This window comes from Bombina bombina, chromosome 9 (genome assembly GCF_027579735.1).
Source record: "Bombina bombina isolate aBomBom1 chromosome 9, aBomBom1.pri, whole genome shotgun sequence".
In the NCBI taxonomy this organism is placed as follows: Eukaryota; Metazoa; Chordata; class Amphibia; order Anura; family Bombinatoridae; genus Bombina; species Bombina bombina.
In genome coordinates, this window is record NC_069507.1 from 47,338,580 (window position 1) to 47,366,395 (window position 27,816).

Consider the following 27,816-nt stretch of genomic DNA (forward strand, 5'->3'; position numbering starts at 1 on the left):
TGTGGATTTGCAACAGCAGGATTTAACATTTCAAAAGCCTCTGAATCTTTTTGTGTCCACTAAACCTGCATATCCCACCAACCTATTATTAGATTTTTTTTCCCCAGGACAGTTTGTTAATTCATGAGTAATATATTAGTCTTCTACAAATCTTCTAACAGAGAAAAAATGTAATGCATGCACTTTATGTGTGTGCAGGGAGAGATAACTCCGCACTAATAAGCATTTCATTCATTTTTCTTTATAAGTAACACTAACCTTATTATACACAACTGCTATATATTTTCAGTGTAACGTATTGTATGTGAAGCCTTTTAATTACTTTATTAAACTATTTCAAAAAGCAATACTTCTCCTGCTTCTAGGAGCACAGAGATTCCTTTTAATATCATCACAAGCCATTTACTATTCCTCTCTGCTGAACTGATTTAACTGTTTTCAGATATTCAAGGAGCTTAAATCTACAATTAGCAGTTCCAGTGCACAGCATAAAACATCTTTATGGGCTTTGTGACTTTTTTTAACTGTTATTTTTATTCATTAAATATAAAATCTCTCAATAAATTATTTGTAAGGTGTTTTCTATTATATTTTTAGACTTTTTTTAGCCTATTTAGACTTGATCTATCTTTCTAATGATCTATCAAAATATATTATCTATCTATCTATTTGATGTACCATCCAGCCATTAGCTATCTATCTGTCTATCTATCTATCTATCTATCTATCTATCTATCATCTATCTATCTTATCTACCATCCAGCCATTAGCTATCTATCTATCTATCTATCTATCTATCTATCTATCTATCATCTATCTATTTTATTTATCTATCTATCACCCAGCCATTATCTTTCTATCTATCTTTTTTATCTACCATCCATGTATTATCTATCATCTATCTATTTTATTTGTCTATCTATCTATCTATCACCCAGCCATTATCTTTCTATCTATCTTTTTTATCTACCATCCATGTATTATCTATCTATCTATGTATCTATCATCTTTCTATCTAACTATTTTATCTATCTATATATCATCCATTCATAGTCTATCTATTTTATCAATTTATCATCCATCCATTATCTGTCTACAGGGGCATTTTTAGGTTTTGTGCTGCCCTAGGTACTGATAAATCTGCTACCCCTATTCTCCCCACCACCATGCATGTTTAGCTCATATATGTCTTCTATCTGTTTCTCACAAACATGCTAAGAAGTCAATTTACACTTATTATTGGCAAACACACAAAAAAGCATGCAGAAGTCTTTATAACCTTCTGTGAGCCACCTTTACATCAGTTATAAATAATTTTAAGTCCCATAGAGATCACAAGAGCTGCAAAGGATAATGAAACCAAGCTGTTTATTCAACATTTGCTGCCCTGCTAAAAACTTGCTGCCCTAGGCACAGACCTAGTTGGCCACCCCTATCTACCTATCTATCTATCTATCTATCTATCTATCTATCTATCTGCCCAACTGTCTGTCTATAGACATTAAAGGGATAATGAACCCAATTTTTTTCGTTCATGATTTAAGTCACTTTCCAATTTACTCCTGTTATGAATTTTTCTTTGTTCTCTTGGTATCTTGATTTGAAAGATAGCAAGCGCTATCCAGGTTGCTGAACAAAGAATGGTTACATTCCTGCTTTTTCAAATAAAGATACCAATAGAACAAAGAAAAATTGATAATAGGAGTAAATTAGAAAAGTGATTAAAATTGCATGTTCTATCTGAACCATGGAAGAAATAAATTTGGGTTCAGTATCCCTTTAAACACTAAACATCCCCCGCTAGTCATGGATTCCACCATGTTGAAATATAGTGCTGACATGTGTTTGCACATGTGCAATTCAGCTTCAGATACCTGCAGTTTAACTTAGTTTCCAAAATGGCAGCACCCATAATTAAAAGAAGGTGCATGAAATGTATTTAGTGTTTAATGTCCCCTTAATATTCTTTTAAGACAACACCTTATGGTGCCCATGTTTTTTATTCTATTCATCTAATCCAATCAATCAGTGTAATCTCTCTTATTTACCGTGTAATTTAAAAGGTTGCCCCAACATGAGCGTTTGATCTGTCTTCCTGTCCTCCCTTCTCCCACCACCATCCTAATTTTATGCCCAGTTTTCTCTGGCACATAATGGATGAGCAAATCTCTGTATTTTGACATTTGAAAGGAAACTAAGGTATTCACTGTCCCTTTAACAATTTAATTTCTCATTAAAGAAACATATTTATTAATAAAACAATTATGAAACCATTGTCTTCAAAACTGATTTTCTTTTAGGAATCCATTTGTTTATACTATGTTATCAGTTTCATAAATCAAGGAAAATGTTAATATATACAAAACAAAACAAAATATATTATTACAAGTAATTGATTTTATAATTTACCTCTGTGTGCTGCAATAAGTCAATATGACTCTTACTGATCTCCAGCTGATTACTGTAAATTGTATAATAGATTTTGTTTTTGTGAAAGAGCTCAATCTGTCATCAGCGTGATTTACTGTTTGGGAAAAATATAATAGAAATCTAATAAGTTGAAGTAAACCATTTTTAGTTGGTAAAACTACCTATTAGTAATTGATATATAAATCTGGCTTATTTATGTTTTCATAAATAAACAAGAGAGTCACACTCATCTGAGACAGAACAAAATATAGAAAAACTTCCATACTTGTCCACAAGGCTAGTGCCACTCAGGGTGCAGTCTCTTTTAGCTCACTACGCATTTCACAAAGGTGAAATATCCTGTAGCATTTAAATCTGATTCTGTCCTCGGAATAAAGGAAAACAAGAAACACCAGATATACATTTGCATCCCTCTAGTGCTTTTGAGCAAGGATTCCACATCCGGTTTCCTTCTTAGTCATATGGAGATCTCAGACTAATTTACACACACTCACACTCTCACTCTCTCTCTCTCTCTCAAGGGACGATGGACAAAAAAGCCTATTAAAGTGATGGTAAATCCTAGTGTTTGAAAAAAGCTAGGATTTCTCAGTGCTATAAATAAAAGGGAGCTTAAGTTATGAAGTTTAAATTAATGCATTTAAACAATTACCTTTATTTTGTTGCAACTTTATTCCTAAACTAAGTACCTTGATTCACCCACAGCAAAACAATTTTTTTGTCAATGAGGTGATGTATCCACCTTTTAGTCAATAGTGCCATATGGCTAGCACGGCTATTGGCTAAGAGGTGTAAACATCACCTTATTGAAAAAATATTAATTCTGCCGTGGGCAACAAGAGGCGCTTAGTTTAGGAATAACGCTGCAACCAAATAAAGGTACTTGTTTCATACATTTTATCTGGGTGTCTGTCTGCCCTCCCTAAAATTTCAGACCATTGAAATGGGTGGATAGTTTCAACAAGCAAAAACAACTATGTTCCCATATATTTTATACCTTGCAGCTGGTGTAACAGGTCACTGTAAACTCAATTTTACTGTAGTCTGCCCCTTTAATATCAATTCATGATGTGCACAAGCAACAATTTCATAGAATTTTGCATTATTGTATAGCATATAACAACATAAATGAGCATAAATAAATTAAAATAAATGTGTTAGAGTTGTCTTATCAAAAAAAAGATGCCCTCAACACATTCATTTTAGATGTTATGTGTCAAAATTAAACTATAAATCACGTTCACATTAACATACTTAACCCATAGTTTGTTGCTTGAACTGCAAGCAACATTACATTCATCTTAATATAACTACACTAATTAAACAACACTCAATTAAGTATTGAATTTGTGTTGTAAAACATGAGCTGCATAAAAATTGTTGCATATCAAGTTGCCCCTGATCAGGATAAGCAAAAACAATACTTATAAAAATACAGCAATAAACATATATAAGTATCTGTTAATATAATCAAACTTAAATATAAACAAAAATACATTTCTAATTATTTCTAAAACATCGAATGGAAACATTTTTGTATTGTAGTGATTACAGCGATCATAGTACTTGAAATATTTCTATCATTTATATAAAAGAGAAGCAGCAAAATGAGTTAAAATATTTTTTGTATGAAAAGGGTTAAGTAAACCCAGTTTCATAAAAAAAAAAAATATATATATTTTTTTGCATATCTTGTCCCTTTTATTGATTATATATATTAGGAATGTGGATACAAATAGGTGGTGCAACCTATAGAGGGAGCTTTAGCTGCAGGAAGTAGTCCTGAGTGACAGCAGGGAACACCCACAGCTCTGTTTTAATAGTACTGCTACACACTTGCTGGTTGTCTCCTATCCTAAGATCACTCTCAGTTTCTGTTCATTCTTCCTCATTAAACAGTGCTTCTAGTGGGGGCGGAGCCAGGACAAGATGGCGATTGGACGCAAATTATAGACTCTCCTGCATAATCCTGCTTAAACTACCGTTTATCTTGTGGTTCCCGATCAACTGACTATTAATAAATTACAAGGGACTTCAAACTAGCTGACGGCTCACCCAAAATAACTTTTATATATGTGAAATTCGGAATCTGAACCCCAACTCGGACCACTGAGGCCCTTGGTGGTATTTCCCCTATGCGCATGAGTCACCTTCTCCCCCAGGGATCAGTGGCCCAAACCTACCATTCTGATTGAGTGTGTTACCTTCCTAAAGGCTTACCCACAACTATGATCGAGGAGGAACTCGTCGCAGTCCTAGTGGTCCACATGCATTCGTCAAGTCAAATTTGTTGACTTGACGAATGCATGCAGGGACATAAGGTCCTCAGTAGCCCCACTCGAGGCTTTGGAGATGGAATGCCAGGACCATAGCGACAAATCCCCGGTCCTTACAGGTAGCGGTGAACGCAGAGCTGAAACTGCTGACTATGGGGGCAAGATCTTGCAGTTCAACATGGAGCGAGTTTAATTTGAGCATGATACAGCCTATCCGGAACTCGCTTGACCAGAATGGAGTACAGTTCCTCCTGGCTGCTCTAAGGGAGGATAAGGATGACATTCCTGGAGGGACAGGAGACTCAATGGCCACACATTATAAAATTATAGACAGGTCAGGGGGCTGTGTGATTCTCGGATACCTGGAACCCACGCGAGTAACGTTGCACACCAGATGTAAGCCCACCCTCACTGAGGTACTTTCTTACCCACTATCGGACTCCCTATCACTGTCAGACCCGGATCATGAGTGTGTCCTCCTTAAGCACAGACCCCTGTAGACATCGGAGATGCCACCCCATGACCGAAAAAGCCTGGTCCCTATGGGATCTCAGTTAGTCCAGGGGTGAGACGATCGTTGGAATACACACCGGCTCTCTCTTACTTTGAAGCAGGCTAGTTTTATTCACTATTTGAGAGAATACACCTGAACTCTCCTTAACTAAATGTAACAGTTGTTAGAGAGGAATGTTGCTAGACTGTAATTAGATTTAACCTTGTTATTACTATTTGTTATTTATATGTGTCTGGGTGTATCTACATCAGGGCTGTGTTTATCGGGTCCTAACAGTTCACAGTTGATTTTGTATTACTCCTCTTTTAACCTCATGCATTAAGCCCAGGGGACTCATCCAACCTTGTGACTTTAACAGTACTTTGCGGCTCTGTGTGCTGGTTTGTTTGCTCTATTATTGTTATGATTCTTAACTTACATATCTAGGTATAGTATAGCCCAATGTTAATGTGCATTTGCCTCTAGATGCTACAGAACTATGCTAAGTGTCAATGGTTTGCTGTAACCCATCTTTATTGTTTTATGCCCTCTTCAAGAGTATATAGTTCAACTCTTATGTGTTCTTATTGTTTGGAAAGGACTATATGATTTGCCTCTGCAGCTACAATTCTTTAGGATTAGCTAAGTTCAGGGCTTATAGTTCACTTAAACTATCTTACATATCTTGTTTACCCGTTTACTACCAAGAAATACAGGCAGGATCCTCATAAACAACTAGTGTGACTCATGTATTAACTGTTTATTGCTTGATCCCTTTATTTCCATATGCTCTTCATCTGAGGTTGATACCATATATTTTCAAGACTTACCCTTGTTGTTAAGGTCATGACCAGCTAAGTACTCAGAGATGATATCATTAGCTAAGCATCCTTATATTTATAGATACCCAATATGTGAGCTTATTTGCTAGTTTCATAAGTGCTATTAGTATGTCAGTTGAATCTGTTAATTAGCTCATATATATATATTCAAAAGTTTATTGCTTGTTTAGCTCGATATGTAGTTTGGAATGTTGAATATCTAGTAATATTTGCTGTCATATTTAGCTCCATGTAAGAGCAATTCACATATACAAACTGAGGGATTATACATATTATCTCTTGCAAGACATATGTAACTGGCAAGCACTGTCTCTATATAGAAGGGTACTGCTAGTCTATGATATTTGCAGAGGGACCTCAATCCTTATACCCTTAATTTTTATACTCAAAAGTTCAGAGACCCAAGAGTATCTACCAGCCTGACAACCTAACTGGCTCCGCCCTCCCCCTTCCCCCCTTTTAACTCACTTTGAGCGGCTCTCACCCGCTGATCTCCCCCTCCCCAAAACCCATGAAGCCAACCCCCGCCTTGCCTCAATATTTTTCCAATAAACATTATAATATATGTTTTCCTAGTGCAACGCAGGGATCATCTTTAACCTTTATATTATACAAAAATACAAAATGGAAGTCTCAGTTTAGAAAGTCCAAATTCCTTGCTAATACTTAAAATACAGGGGCTTGAATGGTCCCTTCCTTTTTATTTTTACTGCCTAGTCAACCTTATTGCTCTTCCATTTCTCTAGCCAAGTTGGGCTTCATCACTCTGACCATAACTGTCATCATGCACGACTTTTTACACTCATAAATATATATTAGGTTGGCATAATCTATATTAGTTGACTTGGCGATATCCTTGTAATAGCACTGTATACCTTTTATTTGTCATTGTATTTGGATGCATCTCCTTTGTTACATTTGTTTATGACTTCAATAAAAATTAATTTAAAAAAAACAGAACAAAAAAAACAATACTTCTAGTGATACAGCACTATCTTATGTTGTCATGGAGTGACTGAAGCTACTGCTGAAGCTACTACAACTCCCTCAATTGTTTTTTTGCATAGCAATACAACACACACTGCTGTGGGCACATTTGCACACTCCTGAACCTACCTAAGTATGCTGCCATGGCAAAGTGGCCAGATTTTAACCAAGGAGACCAAGATCACAAGATACATTTGATTATAGAAGTACTGAGTTTTTATTGACTTGTAAATTCTTTCTGAATCATGCAAGTATAATGTTTACATCCATGTCTATCTTATTTTTGTCTCTTGTAGTTACAGTGAAGTTGGAATAGTATTGCAGCTTTGTTTGATGCAAGCCACCAATGAGTGGCCCTTTTGCTGGGATGGAGCTTATTAGTCAGTTGGGTTCTCAGATATACAGAAAGCACAGCAAATGGGGGTTCCTTTATTCTTGCTTGTTCTTAGCACCCTGGAGTGGCTTCCTCAGGTAGCAAGTGTAGGAGGCTGGGACTCACATGAGGAACAAAAATGACTTTCAAAACAAGTGAAGCGCTCAATCAGGAAAAACAGCTCAGTAGTTTGCTTTTTGAGAGCAGTCTCTTTTAGCTAATTTGTGTGTTTCTTGGATTCAACCTAAAAAAAAAGGTAATTTTCAAAACATAAATATCAGGCAATACTTATCAGATTGAAAACCTTGGCAACCACAGATGATCATTGTAGGTTGGTTAGTGAGGTACAACCTTACCATTCTAGGTCTATTGGGCAGGGAGTCCACATCTGATTTCCCCCATCACCCATAGATGGATTTATCCAACTGTGATAAACAAAAAACATATTTAAAGTAAAAGAAGAATTCAACCAGTAGCTCAGTAGCTTGTTCTTTGGTGGGTCACCACCTAGGAGTATCCTCTTTCAGTCCAATATATCTTTCCTCTGTAGAGGGCATGATACACTAAAAGAGACTACACCCTGTGAGTCAATAAGCATTCAAACAAGAAAGGAACATTTTCCAACTCATGTTCATTTCCATTTACTTTTTTTTTTGCAAATTACTCATGCTTCTCCCTAGGAGTAAAACGGGGAAGCCATACATCAACTACCTGCACCTCACTGATGAGGTCCAAAAAGGCTGAAATGTTTTTTGCTGTTTTCGCTTGCTGGTATTTTGCAAGATCAGACTAATCTACTGCTAGATATTTCCTATTTTTTTAATTGTGGAAGACATGATGACCTAAAAGATACTGGTAATGGGATAAGTGCATCAAATACAATAACCACTACTGGACAATCGGGGATACTTGCTTAGATGTGTTAATTTCTGTTGTGATATTTTATGAAGTGGAGGGTTTTAATCTCCTACTTTTATCTGCACCATAATTTAAATACATTTTTATTGTATTGCCCTTGAATGAGATTTATATACCAGCAAGTAAATCCTATCTATTGCTGAGGAGTTCTAATAAGACAGAAACCGCTGTCCAGAAGTGGTTTTGTATTTGCTGCTTTTATCCTATGAGGTGGCTGCTGTGTTTACCACACTATCAGAAGCAAAAAACCTGAGATGTTGCACATTTTACCCATAATCCTCTGGTGCAAATTTTATATGGAGATTTACTGGGTAAAGGCAGAAGGGATACTTGCCAAGTTGTGCTAATTGCCTAAACAATATTTTCTGTTGATTTACTTTTATGAAATGGAGGATTTTAATCTCATGCACCATAATTTAAATAAATATATACTGTATATTAGTATTGGAGGTTTGTTTTTTAGCGCTTTTACAGTTCAAGCCAAAAAGTATTGTGTTTAAATTCCTAAAATGCTGATTCCCTGGGTGTCTCGCTGCCACCTTAATGAGAAATGTTCAAAAAAGATTTTAAAAAGTAGGTGGTAATGTGCCTGATTCTTGTAATGAGTTAATCTAAAAACTCACCTTTGCACCAAGGTGAGTTTCTACATTAACTCACTACAAGAATTAACTCAGCATTACCACAGATTTGTCCTTCCAGGCGGATGATACAGATCATAACTATGAGGTGTAACAAGGGGAGCGTTGATTTATAAATTAAACAAAGTTTTTTTTAAAACTATACAACAATATATATATATATATATATATATATACATATATATATATATATACAGTATATATATATACACAGGTATATATATATATATATATATATATATATATATATATATATCTTCCTCTCTTTTCCACCTTCATTTTTGTATGTATATATATATATATATATATATATATATATATATATATTTGTATTCATATGGTTTTTTTAAAGCTAAACAATTAAAGGATGAAGTAAAAAAGTTTGCTAATTCTCTGCTAAACCTCTGCACAGTATACTTTCTTCCAAACAATGCTTTTATTACCCAACTGTTTAATTGCTGTACAGCTGCAGGCATCTGATTATTTTTCTCTTAGGGCAAAATAAATACAAACTTGGAACCCCGTGCAATTCGAGAGCCTCCCACTTCAACGGCCCATAAGTTTAGCAGGGCACAAGAAAGGGACAAAAGAGTGAAAGAGCTGTATGGCTTATTAGGTATGGCGGCTGGATTACAGCAATTGCTCTAATGTATTTAAATGTTTATTAGTTGCAGCTGTGAGAGGGTACATTAAAAAAAAATAATTACGTATCTATCACAGCTCAGAGCGTCTTTGCTTGTTTATTACTATTCTATTAAAGGGCCATTATAGTTAAAAAGAATTACATGCTCTAATTCCTTAGAGCATGTAATTTTCAGGCTTGTGACCATTTTATTCTATATGTTTAACCAGTACAAAGGGGTTAAACACATAGTTAGAGTTCTGCTTAGGACCCTCACAGCACTTATGGTCCCAAGCGGAGATTGACGCCGATCCAGTCAGCAGTGCTAGTGGCATGACTAGCGCTGTTGATTGGATCAATGACAATACTGCTCAGGATCAGCAGTGCTCTGCAGGTCGCTACTCTTAAAGGGACAGTCTACTCCATTTTTTTATTGTTTAAAAAGATAGATAATCCCTTTATAACCTATTCCCCAGTTTTGCATAACCAACACAGTTACATTAATATACTTTTTACCTCTGTGATTATCTTGTATCTAAGCCTCTGCAGACTGCCCCCTTATTTCAGTGTTTTTTACAAACTTGCATTTTAGGCAATCAGTGCTGACTCATAAATAACTCCATGGGAGTGAGCACAATGTTATATATATATATGGCACATGTGAACTAGCACTGTCTAGCTGTGAAAACCCGTCAAAATGCACTGAGATAAGAGGCAGCCATCAACGGCTTAGAAATCAGTTTATAAGCCTACCTAGGTTTAGCTTTCAAAAAAGAATACCAAAAGAACAAAGCAAATTTAATGATAAAAGTAAATTTTACTTTTTTAAAAAAAATTGCTTTCCTGTCTGAATCATGAAGTTTATTTTTGACTTGACTGTTGCTTTAAAATGAATTGAATTGGAGCATGTAATTCTTTAGCTTTTATGGCACTTCAAGTCACTTAAATATGAAAAAAAACTATGAAACTTGGGTTGCAAAATGCTGACTGGAAAGCCAACATCAAGAATGCACAGTACTGGTTGAATATTCAACTTCTTCAGCTTAATCCTATCTTTATTGCCACTTCTCTCTCCTTGCTCTGCATAAAATAGACATATCATAAAATGTGTTTTGTTTGCGTTTGCAAAACAAATTCAAAAAAATTTTGTTAAAAAATTATTAATCAACTAAACAAATGTAATTAAATAACTAAACAATCTATTTTGTATTAAACTAAACAAACCAATTAATTTTGTATTGGTTCATTAGTTTGTTTAGTTAAGGAAATGAAGAAGTGTAGTTTAAAAATATCTGTTTCACAAACTAATAACAAAAATTAATTTTGTAAAGATTTAGGGGCCAATTTATCATAGTGCGAGCTGACATGATACAATGGGGGCTAGTTATCAAGCCGTCTACTTTTCTGGCTTCGCCGGCCCAATACGTCCGCCTAAGCTCGCCTACCTTCGCCGCCGCGGACCTTGAATACGTTCGCCTAAGTTATCAAATAAAGCTGTCAAAAAGCCGCGGGGCGATGAGCAGCGGACTGTGACAGTTATCACTCATCCGATCTCGCTGCCCTTCGGCTTTTTCCCAGCTTTATTGCTAGCCTGTCACTAAGCACTCACACTAAACTGCACTGTTCTGCCCCCTATACCGGCGCCCCCGGAGCCCCCCGCAACTAAATAAAGTTACTAACCCCTAAACCGCCGCTCCTAGACCCCGCCGCAACTCTTATAAATGTATTAACCCCTAAACCGCCGCTCCTAGACCCCGCCGCAACTCTTATAAATGTATTAACCCCTAAACCGCCGCTCCCGGACACCGCTGCCACCTACATTATACCTAGTAACCCCTATCCTGCCCCCCCTATACCGTCGCCCTCTATTATAAAATTATTAACCCCTATCCTGCTGATCCCGCACCTCTCCGCAACTAAATAAATAGTTTAACCCCTAAACCGCCGCTCCATGAACCCGCCGCAACCTATAATAAATTTATTAACCCCTATCCTGCCCCCCACTACGCCGCCGCCACTGTAATAAAATGATTAACCCCTAAACCTAAGTCTAACCCTAACCATAACGCCCCCCTAACTTAAATATTAATTAAATAAATCTAAATAAATTAACTCTTATTAACTAAATGAATCCTATTTAAAACTAAATACTTACCTTTAAAATAAACCCTAATATAGCTACAATATAAATAATAATTATATTCTAGCTATCTTAGGATTTATTTTTATTTTACAGGTACCTTTCAATTTATTTTAACCATGTACAATAACTATTAAATAGTTATTAACTATTTAATAGCTTACCTAGCTAAAATAAAGAGAAATGTACCTGTGAAATAAATCCTAACCTAAGTTACAATTACACCTAACACTACACTATACTTTAATAAATTATTCCTATTTAAAAATAAATACTTACCTGTAAAATAAACCCTAAGATAGCTACAATGTAATTAATAATTACATTATAGCTATCTTAGGATTTATATTTATTTTACAGGTAACTTTGTATTTATTTTAGCTAGTTAGAATAGTTATTAAATAGTTATTAACTATTTAATAACTACCTAGCTAAAAGAAATACAAAATTACCTGTAAAATAAATCCTAACTTAAGTTACAATTAAACCTAATACTACACTATCATTAAATTAACTAAATAAACTACCTACAAAGAACTACAATGAAATACAATTACATAAACTAACTAAAGTACAAAAAATAAAAAAAGCTAAGTTACAAAAAATAAAAAATTAAGTTACAAACATGTTAAAAATATTACAACAATTTTAAGCTACTTACACCTAATCTAAGCCCCCTAATAAAATAACAAACCCCCCCAAAATAAAAAAAATCCCTACCCTATTCTAAATTACATAAATTTCAATGCTCTTTTACCTTACCAGCCCTTAAAAGGGCCATTTGTGGGGGCATGCCCCAAAAAGTTCAGCTCTTTTGCCTGTAAAATAAAAATACAACCCCCCCCCCAACATTAAAACCCACCACCCACATACCCCTAATCTAACCCAAACCCCCCTTACAAAAACCTAACACTAATCCCCTGAAGATCATCCTACCTTGAGTCGTCTTCACTCAGCCGAGCCACCGATGGAACTGAAGAGGGCATCCGGAACGGAAGAAGTTAATCCTCCAAGCGGCGCTGAAGAAATCTTCCATCCGATGAAGTCATCATCCAGGCGGCGCTGAAGAAGTCTTCGATCCGGCCGATGTCATCTTCAAAGAGGCGCTGAAGAGGTCTTCTATCCGGGCGAAGTCATCTTCCAAGCCGGGTCTTGAATCTTCCTTCCGCCGACGCGGAACCACCTTCTTCACCGACGGACTACGACGAATGACGGCTCCTTTAAGGGACGTCATCCAAGATGGCGTCCCCTCAATTCCGATTGGCTGATAGGATTCTATCAGCCAATCGGAATTAAGGTAGGAAAATCTGATTGGCTGATGGAATCAGCCAATCAGATTCAAGTTCAATCCGATTGGCTGATCCAATCAGCCAATCAGATTGAGCTCGCATTCTATTGGCTGATCGGAACCTGTAAAATAAATATAAATCCAAAAATAAATCCAAAAATAGCTACAATGTAATTATTAATTACATTGCAGCTATCTTAGGGTTTATTTTACAGGTAAGTATTTATTTTTAAATAGGAATAATTTATTAAAGTATAGTGTAGTGTTAGGTGTAATTGTAACTTAGGTTAGGATTTATTTCACAGGTACATTTCTCTTTATTTTAGCTAGGTAAGCTATTAAATAGTTAATAACTATTTAATAGTTATTGTACATGGTTAAAATAAATTGAAAGGTACCTGTAAAATAAAAATAAATCCTAAGATAGCTAGAATATAATTATTATTTATATTGTAGCTATATTAGGGTTTATTTTAAAGGTAAGTATTTAGTTTTAAATAGGATTCATTTAGTTAATAAGAGTTAATTTATTTGGATTTATTTAATTAATATTTAAGTTAGGGGGCGTTAGGGTTAGGGTTAGGTTTAGGGGTTAATCATTTTATTACAGTGGCGGCGGCGTAGTGGGGGGCAGGATAGGGGTTAATACATTTAATATAGGTTGCGGCGGGTTCAGGGAGCGGCGGGTTAGGGGTTAATACATTTATTATAGTTGCGGTGGGCTCCGGGAGCGGCGGTTTAGGGGTTAATATGTATAGAGTAGCTTGCGGTGGGCTCCGGGAGCGGCGGTTTAGGGGTTAATATGTATAGAGTAGCTTGCGGTGGGCTCCGGGAGCGGCGGTTTAGGGGGTAATAACTTTATTTAGTTGCGGCGGTGTAGGGGGGGTCAGATTAGGGGTGTTTAGACTCGGGGTACATGTTAGGGTGTTAGGTGTAGACAGCTCCCATAGAAATCAATGGGATGTCTGTCAGCAGCGAACTTGTACTTTCGCTATGGTCAGACTCCCATTGATTCCTATGGGATCCGCCGCCTCCAGGCTGGCGCTTTGAAAACCAGGTACGCTGGGCCGTAAAAGTGCCGAGCGTACCTGCTAGTTTTTTGATAGCTAGCAAAAGTAGTGAGAATGTGCCGCACTTGTGTGCGGAACATCTGGAGTGACGTAAGAATCGATCTGTGTCGGACTGAGTCCGGCGGATCGAAGCTTACGTCACAAAATTCTACTTTTGCCGGTATCTAGCCTTTGATAACTAAGGCGTATCAGCCTCGCCACAAATACGCTGCGGAATACGCAGCGTATTTGAGGTTGACGGCTTGATAACTAGGCCCCAATGTATTAGTATACATATATATTTCAGTTTCTGGCCTATCGCTGCTCAACTTACCCCCTTCGCTGAGTGTCACGAGACTCCAATTGGAGCCTATGGAAGCACACTCTTGCGTTCGCATTGTGGGTCACTTCTCATACCAGCGTTGGTATTATGAGTGAAGCACAAATATCATGCTCCTGAAAGCGCAATTAAGCAATCCACTCATAGGGGTAGATTTATCATAGTTCGAGCAAACATAATATGATGTAGCATATCGTGTCCACCGCACATCGATAAATGCCGACAGCATACGCTGTTGGCATTTATCATTACACAAGCAGTTCTTATGAACTGCTTGTGCAATGCCACCCCCTACAAATTTGTGGCCAATCAGCTGCTAGCAGGGGTGGCAATCAACACGATCGTATTCGATCGGGTTGATTTCTGTCCGCTGCCTCAGAGCAGGCGGACAAGTTATGGAGCAGCGGTCTTTAGAGGGGGTGGCTCGCCGGAAACAGGGGTATCAAGCCGCCAGCAGGGAGGTGTCAATCAACCCGATCGTACTCGTTTGGGTTGAATTGTGGCGATTCCTGTCCGCAGGCGGACAGGGTTATGGAGCAGCGGTCTTTGTGACCGCTGCTTCATAACTGATGTTTCTGGCGAGTCTGAAGACTCGCCAGAAACACGGGCCGTCTAGCTCCTTTCGGAGCTTGATAGATAGGCCCCGTTGTATCAGCATGGTATTGAAGTTATTCCCTACCTCCCTCTTTTCATGGGTGAAGCCATTTTGAAATCCATCTTTCACTAAATTCCAGTACTGACCTGTTTGCGCGTGTGCAGCAACTATCATTCAGATACCGGCAGTGTAACTTAGATTCTATATTGGAGTTGCATGAAATACATTTAGGGCCAGATTATGGGGCCGATTTATCAAGCTATGTATGGAGCTTGATGCCCCTGTTTCCGCGCGATCCTTCAGGCTCGCTGGAAACAGCAGTTATGAAGCAGCGGTCTAAAGAGTGCTGCTCCATAACTTGTCTGCCTGCTCTGAGGCCGTGGACAGAAATCAACCCGATCGAATCTGCAGCGGGCGGCATTGCACCAGCTGTTCACAAGAACTGCTGGTGCAATGATAAATGCCAACAGCGTATGCTGTCGGCATTTATCGATGTGCGGTGGACACGATATGCTACATCATATTATGTTTGCTCGAACTATGATAAATCTACCCCTATGAGTGGATTGCTAAATTGCGCTTTCAGGAGCATGAGAAGTGACCCACAATGCAAACGCAAGAGTGTGCTTCCATAGGCTCCAATCGGAGTCTCGTGACACGCAGCGAAGGGGGTAAGTTGAGCAGCGATAGGCCACAAACTGAAATATATATGTTTACTAATATATATATATATATATTTATGTGTTTATATATGTATATTCACATATTAACACATAATTATATATGTATATAAGCATATACATATATTTACATGGAACACACAGTCCCCAAAGACTAAAATAAAAAGGCATGTTTCAGTGCCATTTGTTTTCTAACACCCCACACCCTCTCACTTTAACCCCTAAAAACTGCTTTGTGCTACTTTTTTATATATAAAAAAACTACACTATCCTTAAATTTCCATTGAGTCATTAAAAATGGAGCCATAATCTACCGAAGTTGCCGACAGCTTAAAGTAGTTTACGGGTCAATTTTAGTACAAGGTTTCCATTGAAAGATTTTACACAGTGCGTGCATTCTGTCTTTTTATGTATGTGTAAGTTAACGTTGTGTTAACGCTTGCATCCAAAGTCAGATTTCTCAAAAATCGCACCTTAATAAGTTTGTTGCAATGGTAACCTGACCTGACACTATTAAATAAAATATTAAGTTTGACACGTTCTCCTTACCTTTGATTGCCTCTAGAGAAAGAGAGTTATGTAGGTCACAAAACAAAGATACAAGATATGAAACAATGTTTTATTTAAGGAAAAACATATTTTTTTCTGTTTTATTCAATTTTTAAATGTATTGATATATGTAATATTTATTGCTGCCCTAGGCATAGGCCTAGTTGGAATTATGGAGATATGTCCTTTATCATATTTTTATATCCATATATTATATTTTTATTTTGAAACATTTGTAAATATTTAACTAAAGTTTTCAGTTTTCATTTTGTTTTAAACTAAACAAATACGTAATAGCGCAACCACTGAATATTCGGGGGAAACACATTTCCCTGAATATTCGGAAAGAAAATTTCATTTGAAACAAACATTTCTTGGCTGCCTATGTCTAATAAATATTATATATAACAACTTTATAAAATGAAATTCTTGCATTGTTTGTAAACGTTAATATCTCAATGGGAACTGATCCTCAAGAAGATTATTCCTCATTTACACATAGTTCAGTATGCCGTAATGTTTATGACATTATCCACAGCCTCCGACAGTAATTTACCTGTTTGGATTGTGTGTTCAATGGAAACCAATAATGATGGAAAATGCGCCATTGGAGACTGTTAAGCTAATGGATTCCGAAAGTAAGTCACATAACCTTTTGCATGTTCTATAAGTTCTATATGAATCCTGAATAAATAAATTTGACTTTAGTGTTCCTTCAAAGCTTATAGCTCTTCCAGGTCATTAGTAGAGATAGATGATTCATTTGAATGTTGAGTAAAGAATATTTAGATTGGTGCCTGCATATACACAGAATTGGCTATAATTGTCATGCTTTAACTATGCACTTGCATAATATTTGTATTGGAGCCACTTGATAAGCTGTGACACCGAGTTATCCAATTACAGAGTTACACTAAACTAGAAAAATAATATTATTGAAGACATATTAGTGCTACCTACATTTCTCTTTTCTTCCTAAAAAAATATAAAAAGCACAAGCAGCATACAGCATGAAGTCCAAAGTTTTCAGCCAAAATGAAACAACTAAATTATCTTTCAACAGCATGGCAATAATAGAAGCTTATCTGGAGAAGTCAGGAGGCTTCCGCCAGAAACGTGTCAGCGGTGTAAGGAATAAAACAAAGAACACTAACCAATTCCACACTTTAAAAAAAACAACAACAAAAAAACATAATAATTAAAAATATAAAGGTTTTTTTGGGGACAAAAATACAAACATTAAAAATACATATTTTGGAAGAGGACAAAACATATATGTTAGACTAAAAACGTGTGCTAGACTAGTAAAACGTTTTTTAGGACATTTTGGTCACCATTTGTATACAACACGTGCACTCTATTGAACCTATCTCAGTATGCTTTTATGGATAAAAACTAAGTTACTATAATGGATACCAAAAGTAAATTTGGTAATAAAGGGAAACTGCAAAGTTTTGTTTTGTTTTTGTTGGCTCATTTTTAAACTAAGAACAGACAAGGTTGCTGGCTGTAAACCTGTTTCCCAGCATTTACAATTGCACAAGCAATTCATTGCCCAAGAGCATGGCTTCTTAAATATCCAGGTTTGGTCTGACCACTGCTACTTAACTAAATTTAAAAGAGAGAAGCGCTAAACCTGGGAACGAACAATAGCATAATAGCTTGTTCTATGGCTAGTTACTACCCCAGAAGCAGCCTCTTTTTGCTCAACATGTGCCTTTCACAGAGAAGAACTTTCCTGTAGCATATAAGTCTGATCCTGACTTCACAGTACAGTCCATCCCTGAAATACCATGCAATCCCTCTCTGAACAAAGGAAACTGCAAAACCCCAGACGTACGTTTCGGTCTATTGTGGGCCTCGTCAGTGAGGTGCAGCCATATCCCTCTAGGCACACTGAGCCACGGGTCAACGTATGGATTCCCGCATCACACTTAGGAAGACTTCCCTAAGAGTCATAATTTGCATAAATAAAAAGAGAGAAGCACTCAACTTGAGAACGAACAATAGCATAATAGCTTGTTCTATGGCTAGTTACCACCCCAGAAGCAGCCTCTTTTTGCTCAACATGTGCCTTTCACAGAGAAGAACTTTCCTGTAGCATATCAGTCTGATCCTGACTTCACAGTACAGTCCAGCCCTGAAATACCAGGCAATCCGTCTCTGAACGAGAGAAACAGCAAAACCCCAGACGTACGTTTCGGCCAAGTTTTCTACACAATTTTACAACAAAAAACAGCACAGCAAGCTTACAGAAGCACACACTACTGTGCACATCAGAAGCTGAAGTGAAGTGACTAAAAGATGTCTGATTTTCACTAAGACTAACACCTCCCTATGCTAGGTAAAAAGTGGATTGGACAAGCCTGTTTGGTATTTAATGCCTGACTTGCTGGCCCTCACAGCAATCATTTAGTAATACTCTGTAAGGATTGGACAGGGGAAGTTGTACACATGAATGACCAGACCCCCTGTACATCACTCCAAATGAGAGAGATGATTTGTCAAACAATCTCAGCACCTTCGCCAATTCGTATGTCCCCTGTCTATTTTATGTCTCTGAAAGTGCAGAACAAAAATGAAACGAATGCAACTAATAAAAAAAAATTGTAACTTGGCCATTTCGGTCCCATTTTCATTTGTCTACTCGTTATGCAGACAAACGGACGAATGGGCAAAAATTCGGACAAATACAATTTTGTCTGAAGATAAATGCACATGTCTACACTTTAGGCCTATTTATCAAGCTCCGTATGGAGCTTGATGCCCCGTGTTTCTGGCGAGCCTGAGGCGGCGGACAGACATCACCGAAAATCAACCCGATCCCATACGATTGGGTTGATTGACACCCCCTGCTAGCGGCCGATTGGCAGCAAATCTGCAGGGGGCGGCATTGCACCAGCAGTTCACCATATGTATCATGTACGCTCGCATTATGATAAATAGGCCCCTTTATCTGAATAACAAAAGTTTAATTTTGACATCTATGTCCTTTTAAAAAACGTTTTGCTACTAAACAAAATTATTTAAAGGACACTAAGAAAAAAATATTTTTTCTGTGACCCAAAATATGTTAAAATAGAACTGACAAGGGTATACAAAATGCGCTAGAAAAAATGTAAACAATGTTCTTTGCAGGGTAGAAGATCCATAGGGAATCACTGTTGTGCTTTTCATGCTTGAGTTTATAGTCCCTATTGAACATGACATATTGCTTTGATTTAGCTCAACAGCTGTTGCTTATAAATATGGCTTCCACCTTCATTATGACCATCAAAATTTTTTAATGGTATGCCATCAAAAGCTGGAACACCATAAACCAGAAGCCATTCAGAATAGGGTACAAGAGTTCATTAAAAAATCATTAGTAATTTGCATTAAGTCTAAAATCATTATATTTTCTCCAATACGTATAATTGTAAGATTTTGTTGGCAGGAGCACAATATAAAAGAAAGGAATAAATAATCTCCTCGAAGGATGTACAACCGGAAGAGCATATTACTTAAAGGAACAGGAAACCACAACATTTTCTTTTATGATTTGGATAAAACATTACATTTTAAACAACTTTCCAGTTTACTTCTATTATCAAATTTGCTTCATTTTCTTGTAATCCAATGCTGAAGGAGCAACACTGCACTACTGGTAGAAAGATGAACACATCTAGTTAGCCAATTACGAGGCAAATGTCTGCAGGCCCCAATGAACAGCTAGCTCCCACTAGTGTAGGATATGTGCGCATTCTTTTTCAACGTGAAATACCAAGAGAACGGAGCACATTTGAAAATAGAAGTGATTTTAAAAGTGTCTGAAAATTACATGCAGATTTAATTTTGACATTCCTATCTCTTTAAGAAGTAAAAGGTATCTATACATAAAGTTCTATAGTAAAGATAATTCACAAAACTATTAAAATAATTTTCTAAAAGTAAGAAACACAACAATAGTATAATTACATAACCAAGCAATTTCTGGACAACTGTTTCAAGCTTGTTATATCTTATAAGTAGAAGATATGTTTGAGTTACTGCTAAATTATGCTTATTTCAAGGGAAAAAAACAATATTCATTTAAGTTATGGTGTAGATAAAACTTTGAGATTTAAAGCCTCTATTTAAAAAAAAAAGAAGCACAAAAAATGTTGTATAGTCAATTAGCACATCAAGCAAGTATCCCGCTTGCCTTCCCACAGAAGTGATCTGAATATATTGTTATCAATGCACCAGGGAACTCTGGGTAAGATATGCAAATGCAATTTTGCATTTTCCCTGGAAATAAGCTTCACTTAGCAGCATATCAAACCTATCTTTTGTTATTAAACTCGAAACAGCTGACCAGAAATGGTTTTGCTTGGGTTAACCCCATAAGGGATTCTGTGGTCAAAAACAGTATAGAAGCAAAAACTGTGAAGCATGATATATCTATTTTGCATATATTACCCAGAGTTCTCTGGTGCATTAGTAACAATGCATGCAGACCATGGGGTAGATTTACCAATGTCTGTCCAACATTATATGCTGTAGCTTATCATGTCCGACAGACATCATTGAATGCCGACAGCGTAATTGCACAAGCAGTTCACCAAAACTGCTTGTGCAATGCCGCCCCCTGCAGATTCGGGGCCAATTGGCCGATAGCAGGGGGTGTCAATCAGCCCGATCGTATAGGATCTGGAAGATTGAAGACCACAGTCTCAAAGGCAGCGGACAAGTAATGGAGCAGCGGTCTGTGGGAATGGAGGTATGTAAACTTTGCTAGATCTTTTAACTGACTATACAGTAATTGTGATTTTCTTACCCTCGAATTGAGTACAATTTTTGGGAATTAGGATTTTCTTTCTCCCCCCACCACATTATTTTACAGTATTTTTGCCATATGAAATTGGTAAAAAAAATATATACGACTAATTGATTCTGCGTGAATGGTGACTGCCTTGCGTGTTAAAACTCTTTTTTTTTTATCTAACCAATCAAAACTCTAAACATGCAAATTACAATTTTATGTTACTTTGCAAAATGTTATAATTAATAGACTTGTGCAGCCCAGAGATATTATTATATATAATTACAAATAATAATTATTAGACTAGGGGCGCGATTACATATGCAGCGCAGGCTTCAGCGTAACTGCTGAAACCCGCGTCGCTTGTAAATTCACCTCACACATCAGGGAATCACATATTCTGCGCCGTCAGATGCTAGACTGGCGTAAGTAGTACAAACTGGCGATGTTCAGAAATGTGCGCAAATACACATTTCTCTAGTTTACAAGTGAAAGGAGAAGGCGAGGGATGATTACACTAGGGTTTGGATCAAAATTCAAGAGCTTGTATATTAGTGCTTAATTAGCTGTCCCTAGAATCCTGGAGTTTTAGGCAGCAAAATACATATTTATGTACCAAAATGCAAATAGTTTTGCAAAAAAGGGGAAGACTGCCAGACTCCAATAATGTATTTAAGAAAAAGAGAAATACTTGTCTTTCAAAATTTTGATCATTCAAACTAAATAACTTTATTAGAGACAAATGAAAGTCCCAATGGACTTGTATAATGCACATACACACACACACACACACTTGAACTCAGTCCTATAATTAAAATAGGTATAAATAATTGTTATCACAAAGTCAGAGAAACAATATCTGATACTATGGCTATAATGTGGGAAAATATAATAACCCTCTCATAAGGTATTACCACCTATCTAAGTATCAGGTAGGCAAGTTGTCAGCTTAAGCGTGAGGTTAAATACTCATTTTGTAATTCCTAGTGATTTGACAAAAAATCTATTTATGCAACAAAGTAAATATAGCTTGTTGTGAGACACAGTAGCACTATCTGATACTATTGTTATCCAAATGGAAATATACAGTATATTATCCAACCTCACACAAGCAGGCCCATTTATCAAGCTCCGTACAGAGCTTGAAGGGCCGTGTTTCTGGCGAGTCTTCAGACTCGCCAGAAACACAATTTATGAAGCAGCGGTCTAAAGACCGCTGCTCCATAACCCTGTCCACCTGCTCTGAGCAGGCGGACAGGAATCGCCTGAAATCAACCCGATCGAGTACGATCGGGTTGATTGACACCTCCCTGCTGGCGGCCGATTGGCCGCGAGTCAGCAGGGGGCGGCGTTGCACTAGCAGCTCTTGTGAGCTGCTGGTGCAATGTTAAATGCGGAGAGCGTATTGCTCTCCGCATTTAGCAAGGTCTTGCGGACCTGATCCGCAGTGTTGGATCAGGTCCGCAAGCCCTTTGATAAATTGGGACCAAGGTGTTGTAATCAATCTAATATCAGATAGTTGTGTTACCACCTGTTCATAAGATTTTACTACTTGCCTGCATAAAATATTTTCTTAGCACAGATTTTATCTGCATATAGTGTGGCATAAGGTGTAGCTACTGAATCTAAGTATTAGATAGTGTAATTATCATCTGTGAGGTAAGAGTTACTGTCTGCAATGAATGGAGAGCTGTACATGTTACTTGTTTGCAGTGGCGTCACTAGGGGGGTGCGGGGGGTGCGGGCCGCACCTGGGTGTTGGATATGCAAAACTGGGGAATGGGTAATAAAGGGATTATCTTTCTTTTTAAACAACAAACGTTCTGGTGTTGACTGTCCCTTTAAGTGTTTTTGTACTACTGAAAGTTAAGGTAGAATAAAAGTAGTAATACCACTTAAAAATAAATAACACTAAGATCCAAGGTTTATGAATGAAATAACAACAGGTTAAACTGAAAAAGCCTCTTCTATAGCGGAGCCTCACATTTACGTTAAAGGGACACTGAACCTAAATTCTTTCTTTCGCGGTTCAGATAGAGCATGGAATTTTAAGCAACTTTCTAATTTACTCCTATTATCACATTTTCTTCATTATCTTGGTATCTTTATTTGAAATGCAAGAATGTAAGTTTAGATGCTGGCCCATTTTTGGTGAACAACCTGGGTTGTTCTTGCTGATTGGTGGATAAATTCATCCAACAATAAAAAAGTGCTGTCCAGAGTACTAAACCAAAAAAAAAAAGCTTAGATGCCTTCTTTTTCAAATAAAGATAGCAAGAGAACGAAGAAAAATTGATAATAGGAGTAAATTAGAAAGTTGCTTAAAATTCCATGCTCTATCTGAATCATGAAAGAAAAAATTTGAGTTCCGTGTCCCTTTAATCTGACTGATAATATAGTACTGAGATTAATATAGAGTACTAAGTAAGCACATGAAAACTAGAGGTACTATGACCTCGTGAGAGTGCCCTTGACGCTCGTTTCACATAACGCTTCCTCAGAGGGGTCATTTCTCTTGTTGCAAGTAACCTACACCAGTATTATGTCCTCGTAAATTGTTAATAAAGAGTAGTTTTATGTAAATGAGGCTATTACACGTAAAATCGAAACTGAAAGAAATGAAAAAGCCGACATGTAATTACTCCATTCAAAATCCCTATATAAACCCATGCACAAACCCCATTTTCTTGTGTGTTTGGATTGTTCATTGAGCTACAACACACGGCCCAGGAGTGGAGGATTAAGTGTGAGTAGAGAGAGAGGCGCAAACAAAATAATTAATTAGGTCGCATTGGTGGGTTGAGTATAATTTGTACACTTACACATATTCTGATATATTGCACACATTGCATACATACATATACAAATACACCACACTTATATTTTTTAACACCTCACATATTTTATTTTTACAGTGTGATAGGCTGAGTATTTGGTTGTGTGGGAGTGTGTGTAGTGTGATAAGTGTGAGGATGGTAGGGAGAGGTAGGGATGAGGGGAGGAGAAGAGAGGGGAGGAGGAGAGAGGTGAGTCAGGGAGAGGAGGATAGGAGAGAACAGGAGGAGCAGTGGGCCCCCCGACATGGAGTAAGTGGAGTGGGGAGAGGGGAGAGCCAGAAAAGATGATGGGAAGAGAGATTCTTGAGAGCCCCAGAGACCAGGCACATCAAGGGAAGGGACAAAGGGTGCACATGGGGACAGAAGGGGGAGGGGGGAGGTGGAGGATAGGGAGGAACGCACACTGCCAGGGACATCTCAGGGAGGAAGCCAAGTGCCATGAATGAGGAGAGGCTGAGATGTCCCAACTTCTCCTTTGAGGAAAATGTTGCCCTAGTCCAGGCCATCATGGACAACTACTGTGTCCTATTGGGCCAGGAGAAGGGCAAAGGCAGTGCCAGGAAGAGAAAGACTGCATGGCTGGAGGTAGAGGATGCTGTCAACCGTGTGGCCCCGCAGAGGAGGACTGTAGAGGGCCTTAAAAGAGGTGGAATGACTGCAAGAGGCAGGTCAAGGTTGAAGATGGGGCAGGAAGCAATCCACCAGAAGGAAACAGGCGATGGGCCATCCATGCCAATGGAGTACAACACCTGGCAGGAGATGATACGCAGGTCCCTGAGTAACACAGCAGTCCGTGGACTTCCAGGGGCTCATGACTCAGGGGTTGCAACCACAGCACATCATGCTGGTGAGTAACATCCCACACACCTATATAATATGTAATTGCAATACAACATCGTTTAATATCACACATTCATGTACATGATGAGGAGCATGGTATTTGGAGTAATAACAAAAAGAATCTACAATTATACTTCACATTACTGCTACATAACACAATGCAATTCATGATGTGAGGTGGAATAGTGCAATACTAACATGTCTCAGAGAAACACAGGCCACAAGCCACATGAAGAGTTTTCCTTAAATGGACACTATAGCCATCTCAATACATTTAGCTTAATAAAGCAGGTTCTGTGCCTAGATCAAGCTAAAGTAAATTGTGTAACCATAGTGTCACTTAAAGAACACATGTTATTTTATCATTGACATGTACACATAACTATTGTATGAAACACATCCCTGTATACTGATCCTATTCAAATCACTCATAGACCAACTCACAATGTGCACATGCATGTTACAGAGTTTGACATGTGAATCAGTATAGGCCCTAGCATGTATCAATGTACATTGTATGCCCACATGGACATATATCTCACTATACTAATCCCTCTCATCCTTTAACTCCTCCACAGAACCAGCTGTGACAAGGATACAAACAGCCATGCCACCACCACCACCAGTCTTCAGGTAACCACAGGAACACTGGGCTCCCAGGCATTAGCATAGTTGGATGGCTTCAATTGAGGACCCTGGAGTGATGCCACCACCATTGCCATATGAACCCTGGCAACATTCATGGCCAGAGGAATATCCTCCCTTTGGTTTTTAAGTGGGAGTCAAGACCGGCACAAAGGGTCCATGTGTTTACCCCCCAACACAATCACAGTCACAAATCAGCCATGGATATTACCCACGTACAATGTCAATACATGTGCCTATGGAAGAGGCTGAGTGGTCACACACTTATGCACAGTGGGAATATGAATCATCTGTGAGAGCTCCACCATCTGCTTCCCTGGGACAAGCTCCACCATCAGCTTCCCTGGGACGAGCTCCACCATCTGCTTCCCTTGGACGAGCTCCACCATCTGCAGATGAAACTACAGCAGAAGCTACAGCTGATCCTCCACCTACAGCAGCAGAAGCTACAGCTGATCCCCCACCTACAACAGCAGAAGCTACAGCTGATCCTCCACCTACAGCAGCAGAAGCTACAGCTGATCCTCCACCTACAGCAGAAGCACGTCCACCAGCATCACCTTTTCTCCAACATCATGGCCCTCAAACAACTGCCAGCCCTGTTGCTCAACAGTCTGGGGGATGAATACATGAAACTTCAGAGGAGGCTCATCAGAAGCACAGAGCAGTTCCACAGAGGCACAGAGAAGTTCCTCAAATGGAGTCTAGAGCTGCAGAGAGACATGGAAGTATCATTAAGTGGTACTGTGCAAAATCAGTCACAAATGACTTCACACATGAGCAAGACACAGCCTCAAGCATATCATCTGCCTCCAACACACCATCAGAAACACCAGAATCTGTAGAAAGAAGGAGGACAAGGTTATCAACCATCGGCACCTCAGCTCCCTCAACAAAAAAGCCACGTAAAAAATAAATATATGTCTCTTTCACCATAACCATTGTCCTCTGTTATTTACCATTTGAATGTAATACACATCCATGTTATGGGTGTTAGAGTACACTAATATTAAATATAATTATGATATTACCTGTGTTTGAGTAGCACTACACCACAGGTAATATCATCTATATGATATAATATTGTACTCTAACTCACATGACATAGTTGTGTATCATGGGCACAGATTGTAATAATCAACAGGATTATGTTAATCCAATTTACACACACACACACACACAAACAAAATAGGCATATATGTAATACATGGTTATAAAATTAGATACCTATTTATGCAAAATGGCGATAAAACATGTGTTTTTCCGTTCATGGGCATAGGAAATTAACAGTAACATCTAAACATGAATAACACAATGAGACATATGCATGAATTAGGGGGGTTAAGGGAAGGGGTGTGGAATGTTGTAGATTAATCTACATGAAGTGTGAATCCTCAGTATGGGATCATGCAAAACATGAAATATACACATACAATGTTAGATGAGATACAGCCAAACATCCTAATTATTGTGACCAATATGGTTTAGTGGCCTTAGCATATCACTTACATGTGAATTATTCTTGGATCACGTAATCATGTAATTGATCCTCCTCAGTGTCCCCCTGTCCACAACCTCAGTTATAAACATCACATAATCTTGCTGAAACTCAATGTCCCCCAATAGACAGTGCCCTGTGAATCCTGGGTGCCCTTGCTTTCACCCTATGCCGATGCTGCAGTCTGAGTGGCCCTGCAGGCCTTAGGTTGTGCAGGACTAGCATGCCGTGACCAGCAGGACCAGAAGGTGGAGCAACAGGGGACGCACCTGGGGCTGGTGATCCATGTGACACTCCTTGTGCCTCATGACTTAGCCTCTCCAAACACTTCCTCTGACGTTTTAGGATATGGTGGGTAATCAGGGAATGCTTTGTGTGTCAGGTGTTTTAATGCTTCCGGGTGAAAGGTTGTGTTGTTTGTGATTGGTTTGATACAATTGCAGAGGAGGAATATTGCTTTAAATAATTAAGTGGGCAGCAAGGTTTAACTATTTGAGATGTTCAGCTTAAATGTATGTGAAAAAATGTGTTTGATAAGGCTTCTAGGAAGTTGCAGTGCTTTTTTAGCCAGTGCAAGGCTTGCTGCGCCTGCCTATGTTTGGCGAAATGAAAATGGTGTTGATTTTTACAATTCTGCACGCATAAGTCCTTGCGCTAAATATATAATACCGACTGGCGACACTAGTTCTGTTAGTTAATGGGAGTTAAAAATGCGGGCGACGGGTAAAATATACGTGCGTAACTTGTATGCTGCACCATATATTTTACCATACAAACAAACCAAAAAGAACAGAAAGATCAAAAGCGCCAAGTATTCTAATATATTTAAACACAGTCTAAAAGCCTTAAAGATCACAAATTCATAAATTTGTAACATTCAAAAATTCATAAAGTGCAAGAAAAAAGCGGACCTATGTTGCAAAAATGAAAACATCACATTAGCATTAGCAGTGTATAGAGAGTTCATATAAATAGTTCATATAATGTTCATAT